The sequence below is a fragment of the Dipodomys spectabilis genome, unplaced genomic scaffold (assembly GCF_019054845.1).
Source record: "Dipodomys spectabilis isolate Male_0828 unplaced genomic scaffold, ASM1905484v1 ptg000066l, whole genome shotgun sequence".
Classification (NCBI taxonomy): domain Eukaryota; kingdom Metazoa; phylum Chordata; class Mammalia; order Rodentia; family Heteromyidae; genus Dipodomys; species Dipodomys spectabilis.
In genome coordinates, this window is record NW_024870743.1 from 10,145,055 (window position 1) to 10,172,274 (window position 27,220).

Consider the following 27,220-nt stretch of genomic DNA (forward strand, 5'->3'; position numbering starts at 1 on the left):
AAGATGAGCATGGGCCCACAAAAAGAAATATGGATTCTGCAAGCCAGGCCTTGGTTCTAACCCAGCTCTCTCACCAAAATATTTAGGGATTTGTGAATCATTTTATCTGTAAAATTCAAATAATAATATCAAAGTGGCACTACTGTTGTGGTATTTATATAAATATTGGTATACAAGTGTCATCTGATGTCTTGCCTTTAGAAGTAGTAGTAATAATGATTTTAATGGTAAGATAATGACACAACATAAGGCTAATTTATGCTGTACTTTTGTCTAATGCTTACAACTTCATGCTAAAGATTGCTATTATCCTTATTATGAAGATGAAGAAGTAGAGGCTTTTAAACAATATGTAACATACATGCACATAGCCACATAGGCCATGTGTTAACTGCCCTCCTGTCACTGTCAATACCCATCCTTTATTATAACTACTGACATAATCACTATGGCCATTTTGTGAAATGCTTGAGACATTGTGGGTTTTTTCCCCTGGGATAAAAGCTAGCAGAGAATTTCAACTTTTGCTGTTACATTGTATCATTTGCTTTTTTATATCAGTTAGATCTCCTTTTTAAATGGTAGAAGAGCCCAAATGAGAATTGTTTTAAGTAAGAGAGAAATTTATTTCTCACACAAATAAATAAATTGAAAGGAAGGGAAACTCAGACTTATGAGACTGCTCATAAAGTTCCTAGGAACCCACATCCTCTGTTTCTCTGCTGTGCCACCTTAGCAGGTAGCTGAACCCTGTGGAGCACATGTCATAGCTATCATGAACGTCTACTGTCTAGCCAGCAAGATGGAGGAAAAGGAGACAAAGGATGCCTTCTTGTATATTAAAAATCCTTCTTCAAATCACACTGAAAAATTGGCATAAATACCAGTCTCCAAAATTTAGTCATATTTTAGCAAAATCCTTGCTAAAACGCTTTTGTTATTGTTCTTTTTTGTGTGTTTTTGTTCTTGAGTAAGATGAAACAGGATTGTTGGAGGACTGAAATTTTTCAGACATCCTAGTAGCGGCAAAATTTAATAATTATAATAAATGTTTTAATTTAGATTGCCCAGTTGTTTAAAATATAAAAATCAGCACAGAGGGGTTGGAGGCATGCCTCAATTAGTAGAGCACTAGTTAATAAGCCAAAGTGTCAAGTACTGAGTTTGAGTCCCAGTCTCCCAACTAAAAACAAGAGAAGAAAAATGAGCACAGACGAATGATATTCTAAATTAATGTCTAAGATAACTACATCTCTTACTAAGAACATTATCCCAACTGTCATGAAGTTTCCGCACTCTATGAGCTTTGTGTCTATCTTTTTACCTTTGCCAATTTGACTTCCTTTTGCTTAGATTTATCATATGTAAAATGAGTAGAATTAAATTAAAATATCTGATATACTTCCAGTTCTACCTATCACTGAATGCTGTAATCAAATTTCATTCTCTTTTTAAAGTGTGTTATATGATAAAATCTATTCATGAGCTAGTTTTCCTCAAAAATAGATACAGATTTGTCTTTGATACCCAGTCTTCCCACAGAAAGGATTAAGGCCTTCTATGTTTTTTCATTTGTGCTAGACAATTTGAAAAGGAAACAAAACAAGCAAAGTAAACATCAGAAAAGAAAGTAAACGATACGCTTTTTGGTTGATTATATACACATACAAAGTTCTTGCTTCACAGCACATATACCAAAATTGGAACAATACAAAGGAGATTAACATAGCCCCTGAGCAAAGACAACTGGCAAAATTTGTAGAAGCATTCCATATTTTTTAAACTCATAGATTCCAAATAAATACAAAATTAACACATTTTCCCCCTAAGAAGGCTAGATTAAGAATAAATTACAAAAGCAAATCATCTTTCCTGTCAGTTTATCAAAAAATATTTAGAGGGCTAGGGAGGTAGTTCACTGGCATAGCATTTGTCTTGGAAGTACAAAGCTCGGGGTTGGGAAGGTGGCTCAGTGGTAGAGCGCTTGCCTTGCATGCCTGAGGCCCTGGGTTCAATTCCTCAGCACCACATAAGCAAAAAGAAAAAAGCCAGAAGTGGCACTATGGCTCAAGTGGTAGAGCGCTAGCCTTGAGCTGAAGAGCTGAGGGACAGTGCCCAGGCCCAGAGTTCAGGCCCCACGACCGGACCCAAAAAAAAAAACAAAACTGGAAGTACAAAGCTCTGGGTTCAACTCACAGCACTGTGAGAAAACACAGAATTCAGGAATGAAAATGTGGAAAAAATATTCCACACACAATAGCAATCAAGATAATAAAAGATATTTCAAATTTTAAAAAATATATAAGATAAAACTAGATGGAATCAGATCACTTTTAGGCAGGTATAGCTGAATAGTGAAAGATGAAGCTAACTTGGTCTGAAGTGGTTTAACACAGATTTCAAGACGTGTACAAAATGGAGAGGTATCTAAGAGGAAATGATTATATTTCTAGGATTATATTTCTAGGACTTCTTTTAATGTCAACTACTTTTTTAAGCTCCCAAGGATAGTGGTCGAATGAGAAACCAATAATGTTGAATAGCTGCTATAATTGAACAACATTTAAAATTAATTCACATTTAAATAATAGCAATGACACTGGCATATATTTGAAAAAAATGCATCAGTAAGTGAGAGGTTAACTATTAAGCTTCTAAGGCTTAGTGATCATTTGGAGTATGGATTCTTAGATCTTTAGCAATAATTTAATGGGTCCTCTTATCCCTGGATTTCACCCAGGAATCTTATAGATTTTTTTTTCTGATGATTGTAAACTTTTTTGTTACTGTATGAAATGAAAAGCAAAGCTTTTGTAACATTTCCACAGTCTTTAGAAATGCTAGCAAATCATGACTGTATTTGTGGTGAGAAGGAAGGAGAAAGAGGAAGGCTGTGTTCATGGGCAGTCGGATGGTGGTACAATTCTTCAGAGAGAGAATCCTTGCCAAGTATCTATTCTTCTTCTGACTTATAACAATACCTCCCAGAAGCTAAACCAGAAAACGACACTCCTTTTGCATTGTTCTAATAGGTTCTCATCAGAACAGCAACGACAAAAAACCGTGACTCACCCTGAATTCTCTCACCCAGCTGGCAGGGTCTGTGATTCTCTTGGACTGCTGAACTGCTATGATTCTATTGAGGTTCAATTCAAACCTCTTGAGGTTTCCTTGGGTTGACAGTTCATGGCAGGTGTTCTTATTCTTTCTAGCGCTGATTATATTTCTAGGACTTCTTTTAATGTCAACTACTTTTTTAAGCTCCCAAGGATAGTGGTCGAATGAGAAACCAATAATGTTGAATAGCTGCTATAATTGAACAACATTTAAAATTAATTCACATTTAAATAATAGCAATGACACTGGCATATATTTGAAAAAAATGCATCAGTAAGTGAGAGGTTAACTATTAAGCTTGTAAGGCTTAGTGATCATTTGGAGTATGGATTCTTAGATCTTTAGCAATAATTTAATGGGTCCTCTTATCCCTGGATTTCACCCAGGAATCTTATAGATTTTTTTTTCTGATGATTGTAAACTTTTTTGTTACTGTTTGAAATGAAAAGCAAAGCTTTTGTAACATTTCCACAGTCTTTAGAAATCAAAGCACTGAATATTTGCTTCCTGATGATACATTTATATAGGTCATCAGATTATATAAGCAGGTTTTTGTTTTCTCTTTCCTTCTAACTTTGGTCCTAAGCTTAGCATTGCAGTAAACCAGTTGTATTGTGTTTTGTTTCATTTTCACCATTGAACATTATTTTGCAGAGTGTCTATTTTTAAGAATAAGAGCTAGACCCGCAGAGCCAGCAAGAACCAACAGAACCCTAGCCTCAGTTTCTTTTTTGTGAGACTTGTGGGATATCCAAGACATTTGTCTATCCATATACTGCATTGCAGCTCCCCTCTCTGCAGCTGAGCTCTGAATTATGGCCAAATGATCATATACCACCTGCTTTTCATTCTGAATCCTAGAAGAGCAAGTCTGACTATTTTTACCCCTCCCGGAAGATTCTTTCCCACTTACCCACCTCATCAGTCTCATTAGCTGGCCTTTGCTGAACCACTTGGGTCAGCATCCCAACCTTGATTGCATGTGAAACTATCTCTAAATAAAAACCACTTACCACTACTTACTTGAACGTGAATATTGAAAAAGCCATTTCCATGAAAGACATATTAATAACTGATATGTCAATGTGGTAAGCAAGGAACAACCGGAAAGGTGAGAAGGGAAAGACCCGCTTCCTGACAAGAATAATTTAGGCACCATATCCATGCATTACATAATATATTGTCCTTACCACAAAGCCCTGCAGGTTTATGCTTGCAGCCCCATTTCACAGAAGAGGAAAGTGAGGCCTTGAGGAAACATGTGTTGTGCTTGGCCACTCAGCAGGTCTTGGCCTGTTTGACTCTGAGCTTGAGCTGTTTGCAAACCCAGAACATCTAGCTGTGCCTGGCATCCATTAATGCTGAATGCACAATGGTGAAAGTAGAGAGCACTGAGCAATATTGATCTGTCAGCCAACATCGACAATCAATAGGTTATAAGCTATGATAAGTCAAGGCAGCTCTAAGATACAAAATAGACAATTGGCAAACATACGAAAATTGCCCATCAGCAATGTGAATTTGTAAGCCTTTTCATTGGACAACACAGTTTTGTTACAGAGGGAATATTTCACAATAAAAAGAATCTGAAAAATGTAGTAGAAAGAAATAAAATCATAACCCTAATACTAAAGATAAATAATTTCTATTACTTGACATATTGATATCACATCTCTAATCTACATACCTAGTTTTTCTTTAACATAGTGGTGCTATAAAATTGACCTTCTTAGTCAGGTGCTCATAGACCTTATGCTCAGAAGTGTAGGAAGGACCATAGCACAAGGCTGGACCTAGGCCAAAACACAGAATCCTATCTGCAAAATAACTACACAGAAGGGTGTGGAGTGTAGCAAGCATAAGGATCTGAGTTCTAAACCCAGCATCACTGTGAGTGGGGGAGTAGGGAAGAGGTGAAGGAGGAAGGACAGGGAGGGATGGGAGATAGGGAGGAAGGGTATGAGGGAGGGAAAGGAAAAGAGAGAGGAGAAAAAGGAAAGGAAGGAAAGGAGGGAGGGAGGGAGGGAGGGAGGAAGGAAGGAAGGAGACCAATTGCTTTGATGGACATAGTGATACGTGCTTGAAATCCCAGCATTTCAAAGGATGAATTAGGATCTTGGGCTACATTGTGAAATCGTGTCTGAAAAAGCCAATAGCTGGGTATGTAGCTCAGTTTGGGAGTACTACTCAGCATGTTCTAGGCCCTGGAGGTTCAATACCCAGCACCACCTTAAAGAAAATGACATTGGCTGTACCTTTGTATTTCTATGTCTTATCTAGTCTTTTCTGCTTCAAAAGAATCTCACTTAGGTTTAGAACTTGTATCACATGTTAAAAAATGCAAGTTTCAAAACAAAAAGAAAACAGGTTTTCTTCTGATTTATAATCATAGCCCACACTTCTGACTGTTAAGCACAAGTTTTCCATGTGGCCAGTAGCCTTCTCTGAGCCTTCCTTGAATTCTTCCCACCTATAGGCACTGTCAGAGGTACAAAATGAAGGAAGCTATGTCTAGATAGCTGACCAGTGACTGTGTTGGATTTGGCAATGAAACACGTACTTATAGTTAAATATACTATCTCACAAGGCTGTTCAGAGTGGTCTTAAGAAATTATTCCAACACTTAAGCTTAGACTTTTGTAAAGACAAAGGTATCAACTGCAAATGACCACACACTCATTTCATGTGCATAAGCCAATGGCAGAGTTACTCTTTCCAACTTCACTATGTCTTTCTAGAACACAACTTCAACATACCAAAATTTCTCAAGTTGTCCTATAAACATATGGTTAAACTGTTGCATCCAGTATTTCCAAGCACATCAAAAAGCAGACATTTTCTTAAATAATGTGTTTAAAGCACTTGCTGGATGTCTGTGTAATATAGGCATTGATGAGAAAGACAGAGTCTCCACCATCAAAGCTCAAGACTCCAGTAGAATCACAAATAAGGAAGTTATTGTAATACACAAAAGCTAATTGGAAAGTATTAACTTCAAATACTATTGTAGTATCAATAAATTTGGTACCAACAAGTCTCATGAAGGCCTTAAATTCACATTTTAACTTGCTATAAAAATTTGATATCATGAGAATTAAATCACTTGAGAATTATCTATGGCAGAAAAACTATCTTTTCCTATAATTAAAAAAAATGTTCTCTAAGTTAGTGAAAATCTCATACTTATAGGCATAGTTTTTCTTTAGTATTCTACTGAAGGTTTCTTTTGAAATGAATATAATTACTCAGGATGACAAGAGCAGGAGAAAAAAAGAATGATTATCCCAAATCAAAGATAGCTATTTGAGCAGTTAATCTTCCATTGTGGAGTATCTGGGAAAAAGTCAGTCTAGATTAGGGATAAATCTGAATAATAAAATGTTACTAAAGTAAGGAAAGGGGTGGGTCAAAGGGAGAGGAGAATGTTGAAAAGGATGACACTGAACTGTATTTTTATTGTGAAAACATCATAAGTACAGCAAGTAGGAAACAATATAACATACCCACTGATCTATTACCCAGAAATTTCAAGTATTAACACCCTCTCATATTTTGAAATTGCTTTCATCTCCTTACTCAGACTTCCTGAACTCCTTTCTTCCTAAGAAACAAACATTCTACTAGACTTAGCATACATTTTTTTTCATGAATTTTTATTTTTATTTTCTCTTTTCTATGCTTGGTACTCAAATTAAGCACCTGAAGCTTTTATTCAATGGCTGGTCTCTACCACCTGAACCATGCCTCAAACTCCTTTATATTATACATATATATATATGTAATTATTTAATTATATATCATTATATAGAATATAATATATAATATATATAATATATATTATATTATATATAATATATATTAAATTATATATATTTATATTTAAAAATTATATATATACACCTTTTCTTGGTAGACTTTTGTTTCCTACACAAGCACTCAAACACCAAAGCCATACTCGCCCATTTTTACTTTAGTTTATTTTTTCCTAAAGGATCTCATGCATTTTCTCCTGAACCAGCTTGGCCAGTCTTTCTACCACTGTCTCCACTTGGCTGGGATCATAGACCTGAATCATCACATAAGATTCTGATCAGTCTTTTTATTCTTGGATTCATCATTCTTTTTAACTACTATTCAGTTAACTCATCATGTGACCATACCTCAAAGTTATTTATTTCCTATTTGATGGACATTAGGGCCTCAAACTTGCTTGACTTGTTTGCTCAGCTGGAGCTCCACCACTTGAGCCATGCCTCTAGCCCTGTTCTTTGCTGATGATTTTGGAAATGGAGTCTCAAAGACTTTTTTGCCCCAAGCTGGCTTTGAATCCTATGGATCTCAGCCTCCTGAGTAGTTAAGATTATGGGCCTACATCATCTAGATGGATTAGTATTTGGAATTTAAAGTATATTCTGGATATAAAACCTCTGCTGTATATCTTGTAGATCTTTCATCCTTCCTTTATTTAAAGTTTTAATTCTGAAATAGTCAAATTTATCAGTGTTTTGCTATACTTTGCACATATTTTGTTTAGCTTGTGTGTTAATATATCTGAAATGCATGTTTGTGGTTGGTAGGAGGTTGTAGGTTAACTCTTCATTGTTTGAGCAATCAGATATCTTAACATAATTTTATAGAATACATTTTCCTTTTAGGCAGCACTATCACATATTGTCTCAAAGTAATTTCTCTCCATTTTATACCTGCCACAATGCAATGGGAAGAAACATCTCAAAATCTTGTTGAATCTCTAAAGTAAGTGACTGACCAGTAATTTCCTTCATCTATGGTTAAATGACTGGCCTCAGTTTCCATTCACATCTATTACTAAAAAGAAAGGGTGATTATTTTTTCTGTTTTTGTTTATGCTTTCATGCCCATTCTGGGGCTTAAAGGCCTGGATACTGTCCCTTAGCTATTTCTACTCAAGGCAAGTGCTTTACCACTTTAACTACAACTCCACTTCTGGAATTTTTGGTTATTAATTGGACATAAGAGTCCAAGGCTTGTTTTGAACCCCAATCCTCATATCAGTCTCCTGAGTAGTTAAAATTGTAGGCATGAGCCCCCAGTGCCCATCAAGAGGAGGAGGGTTTTTTTTTCTTTTTGGGGGGGTAGGGAGTAGGGGAGCGGTCATGGGGCTTGAACTCTGGGCCTGGGCGCTGTCCCTCAGCTCTTCAGCTCAAGGCTAGCGCTCTACCACTTGAACCACAGTGCCACTTACGGTTTTCTGAGTGATTTATTGGAGATAAGAGTCTCACAGACTTTCCTACCCAGGCTTTCTTTGAACCAGGATCCTCAGATCTCAGCATCCTGAGTAGCTAGGACTACAGGTGCCCGGTGCCCGGCAAGGAGATGTTTTTTTGAGGGTGTATTTCCCACAAAGGAGAATAGCTTCTCTTGTGTTTCTCTGCATTATGACCATTTAAGAGAGATTTTATAGGCCTGAGGGAAAAAAGAGCAATTAAAAAAGCAGCACTGAGATGAAAATGCCTTGGAGAACTCCTCATTAACTGAGTGACTTATTCTTATACCCCAGTCCTCTACCAAACATGTCTCAAACATGTGTTCCTGGACAGTTAAAGATCATGTAACTTAATGCACATTATGCCCATGTTTGAAAGTTGATATTTCAAATGTTAAATCTGTGAATATCAAAGTGTTTACCTTATTTGGCAGTGATTTTTTTAATGAGTATCAGTATCGATGGGATTTTCAAAAAATGGGTATGAGTATCAATGGATCTGTATTAATTTAAAACATTAGGCATAGGAAAATGAAATGCACAGATCAGCAAAAATCTGAGAAAATAAACAGTACCAGTATATGCTGTTTCTTGAGCATCTACTTACATCAGCTACTGTGCTAGCTTTCTTTGCTTATTACCTTTAATTAACAAACTAAATGTTATTTGAGTTGAGCAGTATTATCACAAGCTAGTAGATGATAAAACTTAGAAAGGTTAATTAATTATCCAGAATGGAAAGAAAATTTTATTTAAAATGTATCTTTTTTTCAAAATGTATTTATTTAAAATGTATCTTTTGTCCAAACTTAATTTTTTTAAAAAAGGAAATTTTTACAAACCCTTCCAATAGCACTCCAAAGTAGCAGAGAATGAACTTAATTTATTACCTCAAAATATCCAAAATGATTGAGTAAGATAACCTGTGTTTTGTAACCTAAACCTTTTTTCCTTTAGGAACTAGATACAATCTTGTTCAAATATAAGAGAATTAATAATAATTTTCAGAGCAACACTATAGCCTCTAATCTGTTTTACAACTATTTCAATTCTTTGAAGTCATTAGTAATTAAGCATCTTCTGCTCATTATATAGCTCTCTTGAGCAAGATAGCAAGCAAAGGAACTTACAATTGCCATATTTGTCAACCAATTTGTCAGATACCTCCCTCTGCATTTATGTATGAAATGAGCCTGTTTATATAATACTATCAAATGTCATCATTATCAAGATAAGGAGCTTGGATCTCTGTGTGTGTGTGTGTGTGTGTGTGTGTGTGTGTGTGTGTGTGTGTGTGTGTGTGTGTGTGTGTGTGTGTGTGTGTGTGTGTGTGTGTGTGTGTGTGTGTTCCAGTACTAGGGCTTGAAGTCGGGGTCTCATGCTTTCCCTTGAGCCACCTCTACTTCGGTCTTTTTGTTTTTTAATTAGAAATAAGAATCTTGGGCTGGGAAGGTGGCTCAGTAGTAAAGCACTTGCCTTGCATGCATGAGGCCCTGGGTTCGATTCCTCAGCACCACATAAGCAGGAAAAAAAGCCAGAAGTGGTGCTGTGGCTCAAGTGGTAGAGTGCTAGCCTTGAGCTGAAGAGCTTAAGGACAGCGCCCAGGCCCAGGGTTCAGGGCCCACAACCGGACCCAAAAATAAAAAAAGAATCTTATGGACTTCTCTTCCTTGACTTGCTGGCTTTATAACTTAATACTCAGATCTCAGCCTCCTGAGTTGCTAGGATTACAGGCATGAGCCACTAATGTCCTGAGCTTGCATTTTTAAATGACAGAAAGAGAAGCCCATTCATGTCACATGTATTTAGAAAGCATATACTCAGTATATAAACATATATAAGCATATTCTCAGTATATAAACAACAGCAAACCAAACAGACTAGAAGCTTGAGCTTCTGGGGCTCGTATTCTAGAAAACATACTGTGGTATAGTGTTTTGAAGTTAACTTTAATAAGTTGGTATAAACTGTGAAATAACAAGAATAGTATGGTATAGTATTAAAAAATTAGTACCACTGTATTCATTCTTCATTCCATTGAGATCAAGTTCTGTAATTCACATCCATCCCTCTAATGGAGAATGCTTATAGCTTTTGCTATTATTAAATAAAGCTTTAGTAAATATATCTTTCTATGTAACTTCTTACTCGGTTATCTTCTTAAGATATCTTCTACTGGAATTAAAAGTGTTGGTATTTGATGCTTCTTGATTTTAGCTTTCTCTGGTGGGCTGTACCAACATACCATGTAAGTACATTTCATTTTCATTAGCTATTGATATTCCATCTTTTGTCCATATGCTGCTTATATCCTCTACCTAACCTGCTCAAAATCTTCTTTCCTTTTACTTCTAAGCATCTATCATACTTTAAAGATACTTGCTTCTATTTTTCCATGTTGTTTGATTTCTTGGACTCCCCAAGCTTTGAATTTCTATTCATTTGAATATATACATATTTAAATATGTACCAATTTTATCTTTTGTAGCTTCCGCCTTGGCATTTATGTTCAGAAAAATCCATCTAGATCTTAATAAATAGGATTGTCTCAACTTTTTATTCCAAATATCAATGTTTTTAAAATATATATGATAGTGTTATTTGATCCTAACTTTTATCATCAAAATTGTTATCAAGGGATGTTGATGTCAATTACAAAATTATCTTCCTGTCCCCCTTAGTCTGTAATGCTTCCTTGATCATATATTAAGTGATTATATATAGCTGGATCTATTTCTTGAGCTTCCATGCTGTTATGCTGATCCATATGTCTATTTTTGTGCCAGTAAACTGCATTTATTTGAAGAGAGCTCAAATTTCCATTCTTGAGTTTGTGCTTCGGCAAGCTAAACACTCCTTGCTCTTTGAATTGCTGCTCTTGTGCTTAGCATACAAGTCCTAGCCCAGGCCCTCTGGGCTAAATCAGGCCTTAGTGAGATGAAAGACTAGGCCTTACAGTGCTCAGAAATTGACTCACCTAAGGACAGAAGTAAGCATTAAAGCTGAGTCCTGTGGTTCTAATCTGTAATTCTAGCTACTTTGAAGGCAGAAATCAGGGAGGACAGCTTGGGAAAAAACAAAGTTTGGGAGACTCCATTTCAACAATGGTAAGACACAATGTTATACACCTGTTATTTCAGCTATAGGGAAAACATGATGGCTGGGTACAGTGGAATACACCTGTGATTCCCAGTAAAAATAGGAAACACAAGGAGAAGGATCTCAGCCCAGTGGAGGCCAGTGAGGCTATAAAGTGACCTACTTGTCAAAAATAACTAATGCCAGAAGAGACTGGAGAGGTGATTCAAGTGGGAGAGTGCTTGCCCATGCCAGTTTGAGGCCCTGAGTTCAACTCCCTAGTAATACCCCTCAGATAAAAGAAGTATCCAGCCAAGAGGAGGAAGAGGGACAGTCTTACTCTGAAATAATAGTTTCTACTGTAGAAAATCCTATCTTAAATAGGGTTGAAATTCCAACTCCCCTATTTTCTCACTGTGTGACTTTGGACAAGTTTTGTGTACTCCCTCAGCCCTATTTCCCTCAACCGGAAAATGAAAACAGTACTAGCTACTGAATAATGTTATCATAAAGATGATGTTCTTACTGTTGTTATTGCTATAGATTAGCTATTTAATATTTTGAAGACGTTATTAATATATGTAACAAATTGAATAAGAAAGGTTCACACATGTAATCCTAGCTGCTTAAGAGGCTGAGATTTGAGGATTGCAGGTTGAAGCCAGCCCAGGCAGTCAAGTCCCCATGAAACTTTTTATCTCCTATTAACCACTCAGAAACCAGAAGTAGTATTGTGGCTCAAAGTGGTAGAGTGCTAGCCTGAGTTAAAGAGCTCAGGGTCAGCACCTAGGTCCTGAGTTCAAGCCCCATGACTGGTAATAATTTTTTTAAAGATAGAACAGGTTCTACAAAGACACCAATGAGCTAGAGAGGATATCTCACTTCATCTGGATGTCACCCAGGTCTAGCCTGCTCCCTGCAGAGGATACCATCCTCAGTAGGACAAAAGGCACTGGTTAATGGGGTTCTGAAGTGTTTGTATAGGCAAATCTGCCAATCCTTGATTAAGGTAAACTTAAGGTTCAATTATACTGTCTGATTGTCTAGAGGTTTCCTTTCGGTGTCAACACGGAAGAGCATCAGATTAATGGGAAGAGACAATATTATTTTATCTTAATCTGCAACTCAGCTGTGTGGAAACTAAGTATTACCCAGCACACTGCTTCAAGTGGCAGTGACACCGGCCCAGAAGCATTTGTCATCCCTACAGGGTGCCAAAGGAAGGAAGACTTCTGCTCCTTCAGCACCTGTTACCTGTGCTCTCCGTGGCTGGGAGGGAGGACAGGTAGAGGATGCCATGTACTGCCTGCACACAAGACTGCCAAGCCAAATACACCCGGAAGGTCTAATTTTAGTCTGGTTGGCCTTGGCATTGTTGACTTTCAACCAAGATAATTTTTATATGCCACAATGAAGTGCTTTGTTCCAATCTTACTGGATCCTACACAAAAATCTGACAAGGTCAGAATAAATCAAATTTAGACCTAGACACAAATCAATGACCAGAAGCCTGGACTAGAGAGGGTTAACACACCTCTCTAGCAAATAAGCCTTTTCATCCATCCATCAAGACACTTCAAGAAAGGTGTCTTAGATATGCTTCTTCTAGACAGTCTTCTTACTTCCTCTGCCTTCTTTTTAGTGAACCTTCTGTGGTTGCTCATCACGGATGTCTTTACAACTTCAGGCAGTAGATATGAAATCTGCTTCCTCTGCCCCTCTGTATCAAACAAAGCTTGTCTATCTGTACATCTGGGCTTTATTTGCTAAACTAACCTGTCATGGAATATACACTAGATTCTGGAAGTAGAGACAACTGTACAATTTACAAACTATTTCCATGGTATGTTTCTTTCAATGACTTTAGCAATTATTTCAGGTAATACATTTCATAGAACTCACACATGGGAGAAAACAAAAATTCAGTGAGGATGGGGCTGGGGAGGTAGTTCAGTGGTAGAGTGCTTGCCTTGCATGCATGAGGCCCTGGGTTCGATTCCTCAGCACCACATAAGCAGAAAAAGCCAGAAGTGGTGCTGTGGCTCGTGTGGTAGAGCGCTAGCCTTGAGCTGAATTGCTGAGGGACAGCGCCCAGGCCCAGAGTTCAGGCCCCACAACCGGCAAAAAAAAAAAAAAAAAAATCAGTGAGGACTCAAAATTTGTGCAAAAGTCACTCAGGAAACTGTGTGAATTGGAACTAGAAGCTAGTTCTGAATGCTTTAGGGAAAGGTTTAGGACACAAAGCTACCAAAACCCAGGAAACCCACAGGGACCTAAGGTAATTACCCTGGGGTAGCACATGGTTTTGTTGCCAATAGATCAGGTCAAGACACCAGAATGCCACACTCCACTTCCAGGCAAAGAGTCATGTCCTGTCCAATCTGGACAGCTAAGGTTGATTCAGAGATGTTCCTGTTTCCAAAGCCTGTTTGGATCTCTCCTTTGCTTTCAACTAATTCTTTTCTGGACCATCCTTGACACAGCCTTAGGCACCAAGAAGTGATGATCTATGGGTTCATCATTCTTTTCTTTCTGAATTTGCACTATTTGAATTGAATTTCAATTGTTATAATGATTATCAGAGAGCGCATTAACACTGGCTAGTTCCTTCTGAGTAGTTCAAACACCATTACTGCCTGCTCTCTCTCTCTCTTTCCCTCTCTCGCTCTCTCTCACACACACACACACACACATACACACACACACACACACACATCTCTAGTGAAAACATAGTAACATCAATAATCTCATGTGGACAAAATAGACCCTCAGTGACATGAGTGACCTGGTATATTCTGCCCTAGGGAGACTGCACTTCCAACACAATGTCTCCTACACAGCTTCTGATGAGTGCTGAGATGTCATCCCAGTTCCCCTCCTTTGTAACAATGACATCCAGAGCTAAGCAGGGTAGGCCCATGTCCTACAAATGAGTCCCAAAATAATGCTGTGAATACATTATTTGAAATAGGTCCTGAGACCTATCTGTGAATGAAAGCTGTTTTTTGTTTCTTAATGTCTTGTGGACTTTTTCTGATTATATATGTTCTATATGTTCACTATAACAAGTTCAGAGAGACACGGAGACACTTGAATTTCACTGCCAGCAGTGACAACCACAATAAGGATTTTTGATATTTCCTGTGCATACAAGTTTGAGTGAGGGTGCGTATAAGGCAAAGGCAGGGTGCTACTATCATTTTGTGACCTGCTTTTCTCACTTAACAGTTGATTACAATATCTTCTCTCCTTTTGTCTTCCTTTTTTGGGCACGAGGCTCACTCAGATTCATTACATCAGTTAGCATGTGGCACATCACTATCACTGCCTTTGTAAAGCCCTTCTCAGATTTTCTTATGTGATTTTTTTCTCCTTTATTTTTGATAAACTTCCATTCCCTTCCTCTAGTCTATGTGTTGAATACATATCTTAAGGCAAATGTATATTTTTGAAAATAAGTAGAGTTTGCTTATGTCTTTATGTTTTAGCTTGATGATATGAATCAATACCAATGAATCAACCAACGTAGATCTCAGTATCTGTTTTAACAGCTTCATAATTCCCACCGTTCAGTTCAATCAAAATTTACCTACCTAGTTTCCTGAGGTAGATACTAGGCTGGTTTTTGTTGTTTGTTTTGTTGTTGTTGTTTGGTGTGACTGGTTTTTGAATTCCAGGCCTCACACTTACTAGGCAAGTGCTCTATCACTTATGTCACACACCCAGCCCTTGTGCTTTTAGTTTATTTTTCAGACAGGTCTTGACATTTTGCTAGCCAACCTCAGGCTAAAAACTTGCTACTTTAATCTTCCCAGCAGCCAGGATTACAGGCTTGTATAACCATACCCTTGCTTGAATCATTTTAAACAATGCTGTTGGTGTATATGAATATGTATGCATATACTCACATGATTATTTTTGAGATACTTCAGCGAAATCACTCTATAAAACATTTCCCCTCAATCTTATAGCTTCTAAACAAGTTTCATTGCCAGTTCTTTAGGAATAAGCATGTTTGTGCATGCATGCTCTCTCTCCCTCTTTTCCTCTCTTTCTTCTTCCTTCTCTTCTTCCTTCCCACTTCCCCCTTGGTTGGTTCACAAATGGCACTTAGCATAGTCATCATGTAGATTCTTTCTTATGGCTCAACTGATAAGTTCCACCTGTTGATAGTAGGGATCTCTGGCTAGTGAATGGATTTGACATTTCCTGAGAACCTGATCCGTGATGGGCTCTGAACTCAGTGCTAGAGGAATGAGACAATCACTCTGCCCCTGGAAAAACACACCCACACTCCAAGTCTGGTGAGATAACAGATGAGAATGACAGATATTACTATGGATGGAAGCTCTACAAAGCACAGTCAAGATATGAAAAAGAGAACCAGACAATGAAGTTATTGATATTATGTCTTATGTACGTGAAATATGAATTAAAAGAACAAGATGGACTAATGAAAACTGGTCTCAGATCAAAAAGAAACAGCAAAAGGGAACACAATCAAGAAGCTGGACTTGCTAAAGCAAGCTGGAAGAAGGGTGAGAAGAAGACTAAAGAAGTGTATGCTAGGAGAGGGCAGGGGAGAAGGAACAGGGAAAAACAGTACAGGGGAGTAGGGAGAGGCTGCTGTGGCAGGACAGGCCCAGATGAAAAGGTCTAGAAAGTCCTGAAATGTTTGGAGTCCAGAGTGAGGGCAGTAACAGACCATAGCTGCTATAAGCAGGAGAAGGAGATGGTAAACTTCAGGTTTTAAAGACATTTTGTTGGCTACAGGATGGAATGTAGGTTTCTGGGCTCAGAGCAAAACTGTGAATAGAGAAGCAAGTTATGTGGTTATTGTCGGAGTGAGAGAAGTTATAGCCTGTGCCAATGTGATGAGATAGAAAGTTGGGTAACAAAATCTGCCAACTACTTAACTTGACAGTAGACTAGATACAGGGACATGGAAGAAATGAAGAAGTCCAGGGCAAACAAACTCTAAGTGGGATGTTTGGCAGATGGCAGCACCATTTACCCAGAGAGGAGTGGTGGTAGGAAGGAATTTTGAGGGATGAAAGAATGTTTGAATAATATGTGGAGTTTGCTGTGGTTATAGCACACAATAATGGAAATGTCAAATGGGCAGCTGGGTAGATTACCAAGTTTCCAGGGAAGATCTGCTGTGGAAGTAGATTTGGGAACCCTATTACAATTCTGAGCAAAAATATGTTGAGTAAATGAATTGGCTAATTAATCACTCAAGTAGAACATGGTACCTATATAAAACCACCATTGTGAGTATTTTAAAGTTGTCTTATTTAAGACTTACTTGAGCCAGGTGCTGGCGACTCACTCTTGTAATCCTAGCTCCTAGCTGGGATCTGCGGATCATGGTTCTAAGCCAGCCTGGGCAGGAAAGTCTGTGAGGCTTTAACTCTAATGAACCACCAGAAAACTAGAAGTGGAGCTATGGCTCAAAGTGGTAGAGCATTAGCCTTGAGCACAAAGAGGCTCAGGACAGTGCCTAGGCTCTGAGTTCATTCCCCACAACTAAAAAAAAAAAAAGTCTTATCTATGCAAGTTTGAGAATTATTGTAGGGATGACTACTTAGGATCATGCTGAGTACAAACATCTCTGAGGGAAAGAACAATGGCATGAGGATCAAAAGACCAGTGAACACTGACTCAGCCATTACCGTGGACACACACAGGGCCATGTCACCCATCCCTCTGCTATCTACTGCAAGGATAAGGTGGCACTCCCAGAGTTTAAGAGACTGAGGGGACGTGCCCGGTGATACAGGACACTGGTCTGCTCCTTCCTGGCAGCTCCCTGATGCTCTGAAGTAAGGACCACCATCCCTCCCCACTGAGACTTGGCAGCACAGCCTAGAACACAATCTGTTGGGCAGAAGGCAGTGATTATTAATGAAAGCATTTCCTCTGTTAGATACTTCACAGAAGCATGAGAGGTTCTGACACTGCCAAAGATGGCCTGTTTCCTTTCATACAAACCAGTTCTCAGGATGCCCAGGGAAGCAAAAATAAGATGCATAAAAGCGGGTGGCTGCCTGAAATACCCTCCTATGAAAGGTCATCAGCTATTAATCAGCTCAAACTTCTGTTCAGTGGGTGAGTGAGGAACTGAAAGGAAATCTCCCTAACTCAACAGCTGATGCTTAGCTTGGGCTATGGGATCCTCAAGTGACTTTCCTCTCTCAAGTCACATGACCAGCACTTTTACTTGAAGGATACTGAGTCAACAGGATCCAAAAGAGAATTCCTCTGTCTCCGAATTTATGTGCTTCTAATCACATGTACTGAGCCAGGTGACTCCTAGAAGTCTCTCAGGACCAAAATCTTAAAGCATCTGCTACTCTATCTTCTGTAACAGCTCAGTTTGCTGATGAAGGATGAATACAGAAATGGCTACTGTTAACCAAACTCCTTGCTTTGTGGCAAAACCTATTGGAAAGAACTCAACATGTTCTCTATCGTTTCATAGCTCTGTGAGCAAATAGCACAATTTCCATTTGACAAACAAGGCAACCGGGGCTCCACTGTGCTAAGTCGCTCATCTTGTATTTAATGGGAACATCGTTGGATCCCAGGTATGACTCCAGCACCTTCAACGATGTGAAAATAAGAGAGACTGACTTATGTCATCATAACCCCTTTGTGCATCACCTTCACAATAACAATAAATAAATTTTTAAAGAGCGAGAGAGAGAGAGAGAGACTGAGCTCTAATAATAGAAAGGAAAGAGAATCAACAAAATTTGGGGCAAGGAAAGCTCAATTTTTATGGAAAGTTGAAGAGGGATGCTATGGTGATGGGAGGAGAGTCAGAAGACAAAAGACGTAATGGGAGCAGGGGTAAAGGGACTTAAGTAGGGTAGTGGGTGAAGGCAGGGTCACAGGTCACTGGAGGGTTCAAAGAATTTCACAAGTTTATGGTGCAGCAGAATCTTTGAAGATGTAGGAGGAGGGCATGAAGCAGTGAACACAATCCTAGGCTTTGGTCTGAGAAATTCTCAGGTGCCTAGGAAATTTCCATTGTGTCCTGAAAATTACAAAGCAGAGGATGGGTTATTCTGATCCCTAAGAGCTGATTTTCCCATTCTGGTCCTTTGCATACTCAAGTTTTACTCCCACCCCCTCACCCTCTCCTACCCTCTTACCCTCTCACTCCCTCCCACCCCCACCCCAGCTATCAATTGGGTTTAGCTCTGGACCAACTAGACCCAAGGACTGATGTCTACCCACAGCTTCCAGTCTAGAGTCAAAACGGTTCCTCCAGAAAGGCCACTGGAACCCTCTGGCCCTCAGTCCCTTCACTACAGAAGGAGAGCTCCGCTGGGAACTTGGGAGCAGCTGGGGCAGGCCCATTCCTCACAGCCGGGTCTCATGCAGTGACTCCAGTGCCACAGGGTCCAGGATGCCCAGCCCATCTCAGTGCCTAAGGATCAAAAGCCTGGGTGTAATAGGAGCCTACAAGCCTCCTGCTGAGACTGGCACTTCTGGGATGTGTTACAAGCCCACTATGTTCCCCTGGTATAAATGTCTAACCTCCCCAGGCCTCCTCTAGAAAACAGATCGTCTGGATCAGCTGATTGAACCCCAGGGCCCACTTCTGCTTTCCCTTCATGTATTCATTACACGTTTTTTTGAACAAACTCTCTCATCACTTGCCCTAACAGTGCCACTGCCTCTGCTATCAAAGTATTTTTCCTCATTTATTATAGATCAAATATGTACTTTTACCTTTTATCTTGGGTTCCCTGAGGACAGAGTCTGTGCTCCACTGCTTGTTTCCTGCTTGTGGGCCAGCACCTCGGCTGTAATCCCACAAGGTTTGGGTTTGATGCTGCAGCAGTGGAGAATGCTGTGCTGCTGGCATTCTCTTACCAAAGCAGGCTCTGCTTCCCAGACAGACAATGCAATGCCAGCCTGTGATCAACGCTCTGTCTTCACTCCCCCAGGAAAGGCTCCCAGGCCCTTGTGAGCACTTTGGCTTTGGGAGGAGGAAGAAAAGAAACAGAAAAAGGCAGAACCTCAGATATTTGTCTTTGTCGGAAAGGAAAAGCCCACACATTGTGCTGGCACACATTGGTTTTCTGGATCTGAGGGGGTTGATAATAGAAGTCATTTTGACATCTTTACACAGAGTTAAAAATGACTGGTAGCTTAAGATCAATAGAAAGCCCACGGATTGGGAGAAGATCTTTACTAGCCATACAACGGACAAGGGTCTCATATCTAAAATATACTTGGAACTCAAAAAATTAAACCACCCAACAACAAATCCTCAAAGAAACAACTGCCCAATAAGTAAGTGGGCGAAAGACTTAAAGAGAAGCTTCTCTGAAGAAGAAAGAAGGATGGCCAATAGACACATGAAGAAATGTTCAACATCCCTAGCCATAAAAGAAATGCAAATCAAAACAACATTGAGATATCACCTCACTCCAGTTAGAACAGCAAAAATCAAGAACTCTAACAACAACAGATGCTGGAGGGGATGTGGACAGAAAGGAACCTTATTTCATTGTTGGTGGGAATGTAAACTTGTTCAACCACTTTGGAAAGCAGTATGGAGGTTCCTCAAAAGACTTCACATAGAGCTCCCCTATGACCCAGCAATCCCACTTTTGGGCATTTACCCTAATGTTTACAAAAAAGACCACACTAAAGCTACCAGCACAACTATGTTTATTGCAGCATTATTTACCATAGCTAAGATATGGAACCAACCCAGATGCCCCTCAGTAGATGAATGGATCAAGAAAATGTGGTATATATACACAATGGAATTCTATGGCTCCATCAGAAAGAATGACATTTCCCCATTTGTTAGGAAATGGAAAGGCTTGGAAAAAATTATATTAAGTGAAGTAAGCCAGGCCCAAAGAAACATAGGTCCCATGGTTTCCCTTATTTGCAATATCTAGTATAGATATGAGTCAAGCGGAAAAAGTCAGATAATGTGATGTTAGGAAAACGAACCCTCAAATATGTATTTTAATGTTTTTGTTTCTTTCATGCATGTGTTTCTAACGCATTTATAAGATTATTTCTTTGTTGCTTTGTATGTCCCTCCCCCACAGTGTAACCCCCGCTTTCACTATATTTGATGTCAGTATAACATGTGGAGGAGACGGGGACAAACAAGTCGTTTAAGGATTCAGGTGGACCTGTTGCAACAATGAGAAGTACAAAATGTCATGTCAAAACCAGCTCTACAATGTCGGAGTGGGGGGGAGGGGGGGGTTTGATTGGGGGGGGAGGGGGAGGGTGGGAAGGGAGGTGAAGGGTAAACAAAGGAGGAGGCTGCAATGCTTGGTAAGAAATGTATGCATTATCCTGCCCATGTAACTGTAACCCCTCTGTACAGTATGTTCTCAAATAAAATAAAATTAAATTAAAAAAAAAATGACTGGTAGCTTATAGGCCTCCGATGTTTGACCCACATAGTGTGCTAGAAGGTTAGAGAAGCCTAGGCTTTCTGTCATAGCCCCGCCATTAGCTGTCCTATGGATCTAGAAGAATCCGTCTTTGTTCTCAACCCCATCCCCTAAAACCACAGGGTTTGAACCTGAAGAACCCAGAGGATGATCTCTCAACCTTCCGTCTTCACTAAGTGTGTAGTTTATGAGTTCGTAATGCTGGCTTCTAGAACGAGGATCTTGAAACCATATCAGGGATGCCAGGTGGGAAGAATAAAAATGTGAGTAGCAGCTGCACAGCTTTGGGTGTTCTCTGCTTAAGACAATCTTCTGTTACTTTCCTCCATACCTACAGCAGTGTAGCACACATTGGGCTGCAAGTTACATGTGTAGACTTCCCTCTAAGGCTTGATCCCACAAAGGAAGCCAAGGATCATTATTGTATTCAAGCAGATTTGGGAAATCCTGCTTAAAAGTTTTCACCTGGGGACAAGTTCCACTGGATTGGTGGGAATTGGTCTTGGTGCATGCACCCTGCTGTCCTAGCTCTTTGTTGTGATAGCTCATGCCATCATACTTGTTTTGTTAAAGAGGTGTAAACATCACCTAGACCTGGGCCTTCAAGACAGAAACTAGAATTTCCCATACCACCTTTCCCAGCATGGAGCCTTTCCCACAGAAAATGAATAGGAATGTCTTTCAGACCGAGTTTCCTTGGGAGTTTTCTGTCTGTTAAGTTAATTGTGACACTTGTCATTAGAGACACTGAACTATGATACTAAGTACAAGAGAAAGAGCAGAGCAGTGAAAGCCACTAGAACAGAAGGAAGGGCTGCACAAAGCTTTGTGAGAATATTCAGACAGATGACAGAGACAATTCCTCCATGTCAGGCAGGAGTTAGAGCAAGAGCAAGGCCATTCTCTTCCCATTATTTCAGTGTGCAGGCCAGAGACCTAGGCCTGGAGAGATCTGATTGATTCAAGGTTGATCTGGGTAAGCGGACACTGGAACCAGCCTCGCTCCCAGCACAATTGCCTGCTCTGCTGCATTGCATGCATTCCAGAGGCCTACAGCCTGAGTTCCAACGCCCTTTCTTTTTGCTGTTCTGGGCCTGTTTCCAAGCCTGTTTTGCCACTCATGCGCTTGTGCTGCTGTATGTCTCTACATGTGTCTGGACTGCTCCATCTCAGCCACCCAGTTTTTTGACAAATCAGCCAGGCTGATTGCCAGACTACCTGGGTGGAGCTGGCTGTGCCATCACACTCAACAGTGTACCATCACACTCCACAGGCCCTGGTATGTCCTAGGGAGCGCATGGAGTGGGTTAGAGATACACTCACAGCAACACACACACACACACACACACACACACACTTTTATTTTGTCTGGAATCCTCTTCAATACTTAAAGGGTCAAGACTCACGTGGATACTTCTCTGCTCCTTGAAGGGTCTTTTCTTCCTCCAGGAAGCTCACCTGGCCCTCTTCCAAGAATGGACCTGATTGCCTGCTCTGCCTCTTTCATCCTGGAACCTGTTATAGGGTAGGAAGTAAAAGAGAAATAAGCAAACATCAAGGCAGGAAACTTCCAAGCAAGAGAAAATGATGGCCAGTATTAGAAAATAAAGAGATTCAAGAGAACTCCATTCATTCATTATGAAACCTTTCCTAGCTGGTTGAGCCAAGGAAGAATAATTCATCTCTTTGACCTTCAGAGTGTTCTTCAGTAAAAAGGAAGTAATGAGTATTACTTTCTGAGAGCAATGTTATATGGGAAAATGATGATGCTCAAATCTCCCTATATACTAAGGCAGTTTACAAAAACCCATCTATTCTGGATATCATTTGCCATCAAGTACTGCTGGGCTTTCTTCCCCAAGGGCTTGGTTCCTCATCAAATCCTCTTGCCCACCACAGCCCTTCAGCCCATTTCTTTTTATGCCTAGCACTAATGCAATTCAAGCAACGAGATTCTCTTTTGGTTTAGGGTGGGGCTGGATTTAACATCATTTTCTGGAATGTGAGCTTAAAAGTAACTCATTCACCTTCCCTCCCGTTCCCTCCCCTCTTAACAAAACACTTGTGTCCTGACTGGTTCTTAGGTTAAAAAAAAAATCTAGAGCTGACTTGTGCCAGGACATGTCAAGGTGAAGTCTGTGATTCTTATTTATAACACCTGTGTAGCAAATCAGAGCAGAGTAGAGTAGACCTTCAGGACTGCCTTGGTCCAATTTGCTCATTTTTTAAATGGGGAAAGTGAATAAAAGGAAGCAAAGGATCTTGCTCAGGATCACAGAATAAGATCAAGGCAGAGCTGGCATTCTTCTCCTCTCACATTATCATGCCTCTACTGAGAATATTTTAAGATCTACTGTCATTGTTTTTTCATCCCTGTAATTAGAACTACTACTTGGCCCAGAACAAAAGGAGCATAAGTTGAGATATCCATCCACCCACACTTTCATTTATTTGTTAAATATTACTAAGGACCATCTTTGTGCCAGTTAGTAAGGATACTGAGGTAATAGACATAGTTCCTGCCTTCAAAGTGTTCAAAATTAAATAGTGACAAGAGGCAAGTGATCTGCTTTCCAAAGGGCAAGCTGTTTTCCTTGCAGTTAAATATTCCTGCCTATGAACTTCAGTTTATATTATACTTGGAATGGCTCTAACTCTCCTAGGATATAGCTGATGAGACTGATCTTCCCTGGAAGAAATATGTCAAACAGCTCAGTGCCCCTCATTTATTCATTCCTTCAAAAGGTATTTGCTAAGCACCTACACAAATTACCAGGGATGCAGAGATAAGTAAAAGAAACTAACAATCCAGTAGAGAAATAAATCATGATTATGCAAGCTTTTTACAAGGGAAGGAAGACACGAGAGAAACGCCACGTAAGTGTGCCATGAGGCTTCATGGAGGAGGCAGGGTGTGAGCTGAGATCACTTGAAGAAAGGGAAGATGTCTGAACAGGCAGGAGAGGATGTCATTCCAGGAAATGAGAACAGCATACGCAGAGCCATGTCGAATGTTCAAGTTCTGCAAATTGTAAATAGTTCATTATGGTTGGCATAGGAAACAGAAGGGACAGACTGGTAGAAAATCAGGATACAAGTAGGCAGGATTTGCGTGGTGGGAAGGAGATGGAGATGAATCTTGGAGGCAGAGGGGAAATGTTGAGGTCTTCAGGGAGCAGATCAGATGACAAAGTCCATATTTCAGAAATTTACTCAGGCAGCCCTATGGAAGATAGTCTGGAACTGAGAAGCTCCTGGAGAAAGCTCTTTATTAACCCAGGCAAGACATGATGAGGCTTGATGAGGGCATAGGCAACATCACTGTAAACCAGGCCAGAACTGGACTTTTGGCACAATCCATCCATTGTCAGACACACCTGAGTGAAGGTACTAACCAGGCAGGACCCCAAACCGAAAGCATGAAGTTATGTATTGGATTCTCCAGAATTGTGATTCATGGCCATCACAATGCTTCATTTGTGTGTGTGTGGGGGGGGGGGGGGGGGAGGGGAGGGGAATACAGAGAGAAACAGAGATCCATGAAGAATCTAAGCTTCCTTGAGCTGATACATTGTTGAGTTTCTAAAGGCACTTGGGGGAGGCGGTATTTAATACCCTTCAATTCATTTTCCCAGTATTAATTCAAAGTCATTTCTTAGCTTGCGGTTTTGGTGATTCTGTCTTTTCCAAACAAGGCGGAGTTGGGCAAACTCACTGATCTCTCTTTCATCCCTTCTTGGAAGTAGTTCAGATTTAGCTGACCTTCCTGCTTCTGTTCTTTCTGTTCCTGCCCCTGAAATGTCTCTCATCTTCCTGTCTATGATGGTATGTCAGAGTCTTGAAGATGTACGTTTAAATTTCAGCTCTGCATGCTTTAGTTGTGTGATCTTGTAAGAATTGCATTCTAAATGTCATGAAGCTTCTCAAGTCTTGGTTGCTTAGTTGATCACACAAAGCTATAGTTAAGGTTTATTATGTGTTCCATTTAAGGTCTTCTTCACAGTAGATGTTATTATTATTAGAGGGATTCTAGTTCAATAATGAAGGTTTATAGCAGGGTATCAGTGGCTCATGCCTATTATCTTAACTATTCAGGAGGTTTAGATTCAAGTATCATGGTTCAAAGCCAGCCTGGACAAGAAAAGACTGATAGTCTTATCTCTAGTTAACCACCAAAAGGCTGGAAGTGGAATTGTGACTTAAGTAGTAGAGCATTAACTCTGAGCAGAAAAGCTCAGAGACAGCACCCAGGACCTGAGTTCAAGTCCCAGGAGCAGCACATACACACACAAGAAGTGAAGATTCACCAGTGGTTTCACACCTGTAATCCTAGCTACTCAGGAGGCTGAGATCTGAGGATCACAGTTCAAAGCCAGCCCAGGAAGGAAAGTCCATGAGACTCTTATTTCCAATTAACTACCAGAAAATCAGAAGTGGCGCTGTAGCTCAAGTGGTAGAGCACTTGTCTTGAGCTGAGGAGCTCAGGGACAGACAGAGTTCAAGCCCCAGGACCAAAAAAATAAAAAACAAAAAACAAAACTGAAGAGTTATGTATCACTACTGAAAGAACAGAGTTATGTACAGAAAGGTTTTGCAATTCACCTTTTGATTCTCAGGATAACTGTGAATTATAGTTTTCTTACCCAGATTAATTAAACCTGACACCTGAATACCTACTTGATTTCCATATCCAGCTGTGGAATCCCACAGTAACATAATTAAGAGACAGTTGCTAATAAAAGACTTGGAACTTGAAATGAAGAACCAAAATAAATAGAGAAGCTTCAAGACAGAGGGCATAGCTGTTGAGCTCTGGGTACTTTTATCAAACAGAGGATCTTGAAAGAGAATAGTTGGCCATCTCTACAGTCTCATCTGTAGAGCAGCAGCCTAGGTGGACAATTTCGTTGGTTGTTATGAGCATGGTTTGGTACCATCTACAGTGAAAGAATTGCTCAATGTTAGGTCACGCTACTAATAGTGGGTGTAGAATCTGTTTTAGAGGTTTGTCAAATAGCATTAAAATATGTGATGACGTTTTCCCTATGAGCCCTTGCAAGTGTAGACCTGCCTAGAACTTGCGAGGAAATTCATTTCATGTACATTTCAGGTCCATTCAAGTAAATACTTCCAATTTCATTTAAAGATCTTCTGCTACTTTTTTTTAGTTTTGATGGTCCCTCAGAATTTTTAAGACTATCTCCACTTTTTAAACCAATGTTTAACTTATTGCACTTAAATTTTATTATTATAAAGCAATAACATTGAAGAGAATTTTCTTCAGAAACTATTATCAAGATTCTCCAGCACTAATCCAACTATTCTGATTCTGAAATATTCTTTTGGATCTTTGTTTCTCTATTTATTTCTTAGTTACTCATCATAGTAAACTTAAGTTTCATTCTATCTACTTTACGAATGAAGAAATTTAAGACAATGATTAATATTGTTAAAAGCAGCACAAATAGTAAATGGTCAGATTAGTCACCATCAGAAACTGGGAGCCTTTGGCTCATATCTGTAATCCTAGCTATTCAAGAGACTGAGGTTTTAGGTTCATAGTTTGAAGCTAGTCCAGGCAGAAGAATATATGAGACTTATCTCCAACTAACTATCAAGAAGCCAGAAGTGGAACTATAGCTCAAGTGGTAAAATGCCAGCCTTGAGCAAAAAGAGAGATACTTAAGAGAGAGCACCCAGGCTCTGAGCTCAAACCCCAGTACCAGCACCAAATCAATCAATCAATCAATCATCAAAAGTGATTCCAAACCTTCCTTGTCCCCCTGTACTCTACTATGAGGTTGGCCACATAAACTAGAATACAGGTAGCATTATTTAATTTGACTTTCTATCAGTAATAACAGCCTGGAATTACATCAGTGAATATTCACCAACCAGCCCCTAGAAAAAAGCCATAGAACTTTCAGCTCTGAAAATAAGCAGTTTCTAAGATGAAAGAAGTAAGGACTAAATGCAATTGACAAAAATGAGATATTTTCATTTGTAAAAGGAAGTTACAGCTTCAGAACTAGACCAACCAAGACAGCCCATGCTTGCCAATCAGATTTTCTAAACTACTTTTCATCACTGGGTTAGAAAATCTTGTAGTTCTTGCCAGTAGTCCCATTTGTATCTGTAAGGTTTGGAGAAAGGAGACCTCCGCATGGTTCTTCAGACAGAAAAGAGTTTATTAGCAGAGCCAACTGGCCAGCCTGCACCAGAAGGAGATGTGCAGAGGGCGGACTATGACAGGGAGAAAAGTTATAGAAGGAAAGGGGAAGGGGAGAAGGTAGGGGAGGACCTCAAGGCCTGGAGAACCTCCCACTGCCCCCAGGTG

General features: G+C 39.7%; 1 protein-coding gene and 1 non-coding gene across 2 annotated transcripts in view; both read left to right on the forward strand.

Annotated features, from left to right (window-relative positions):
- Window positions 1-27,220, forward strand: part of Vsnl1 (visinin like 1) — a 94,533-nt gene that overhangs the window by 19,036 nt on the left and 48,277 nt on the right. The gene's annotated exons all lie outside the window — the stretch shown is intronic.
- Window positions 1,672-1,779, forward strand: LOC122108857. Its single transcript, XR_006147644.1, has one exon. It is a non-coding gene; the product is annotated as a U6 spliceosomal RNA (small nuclear RNA).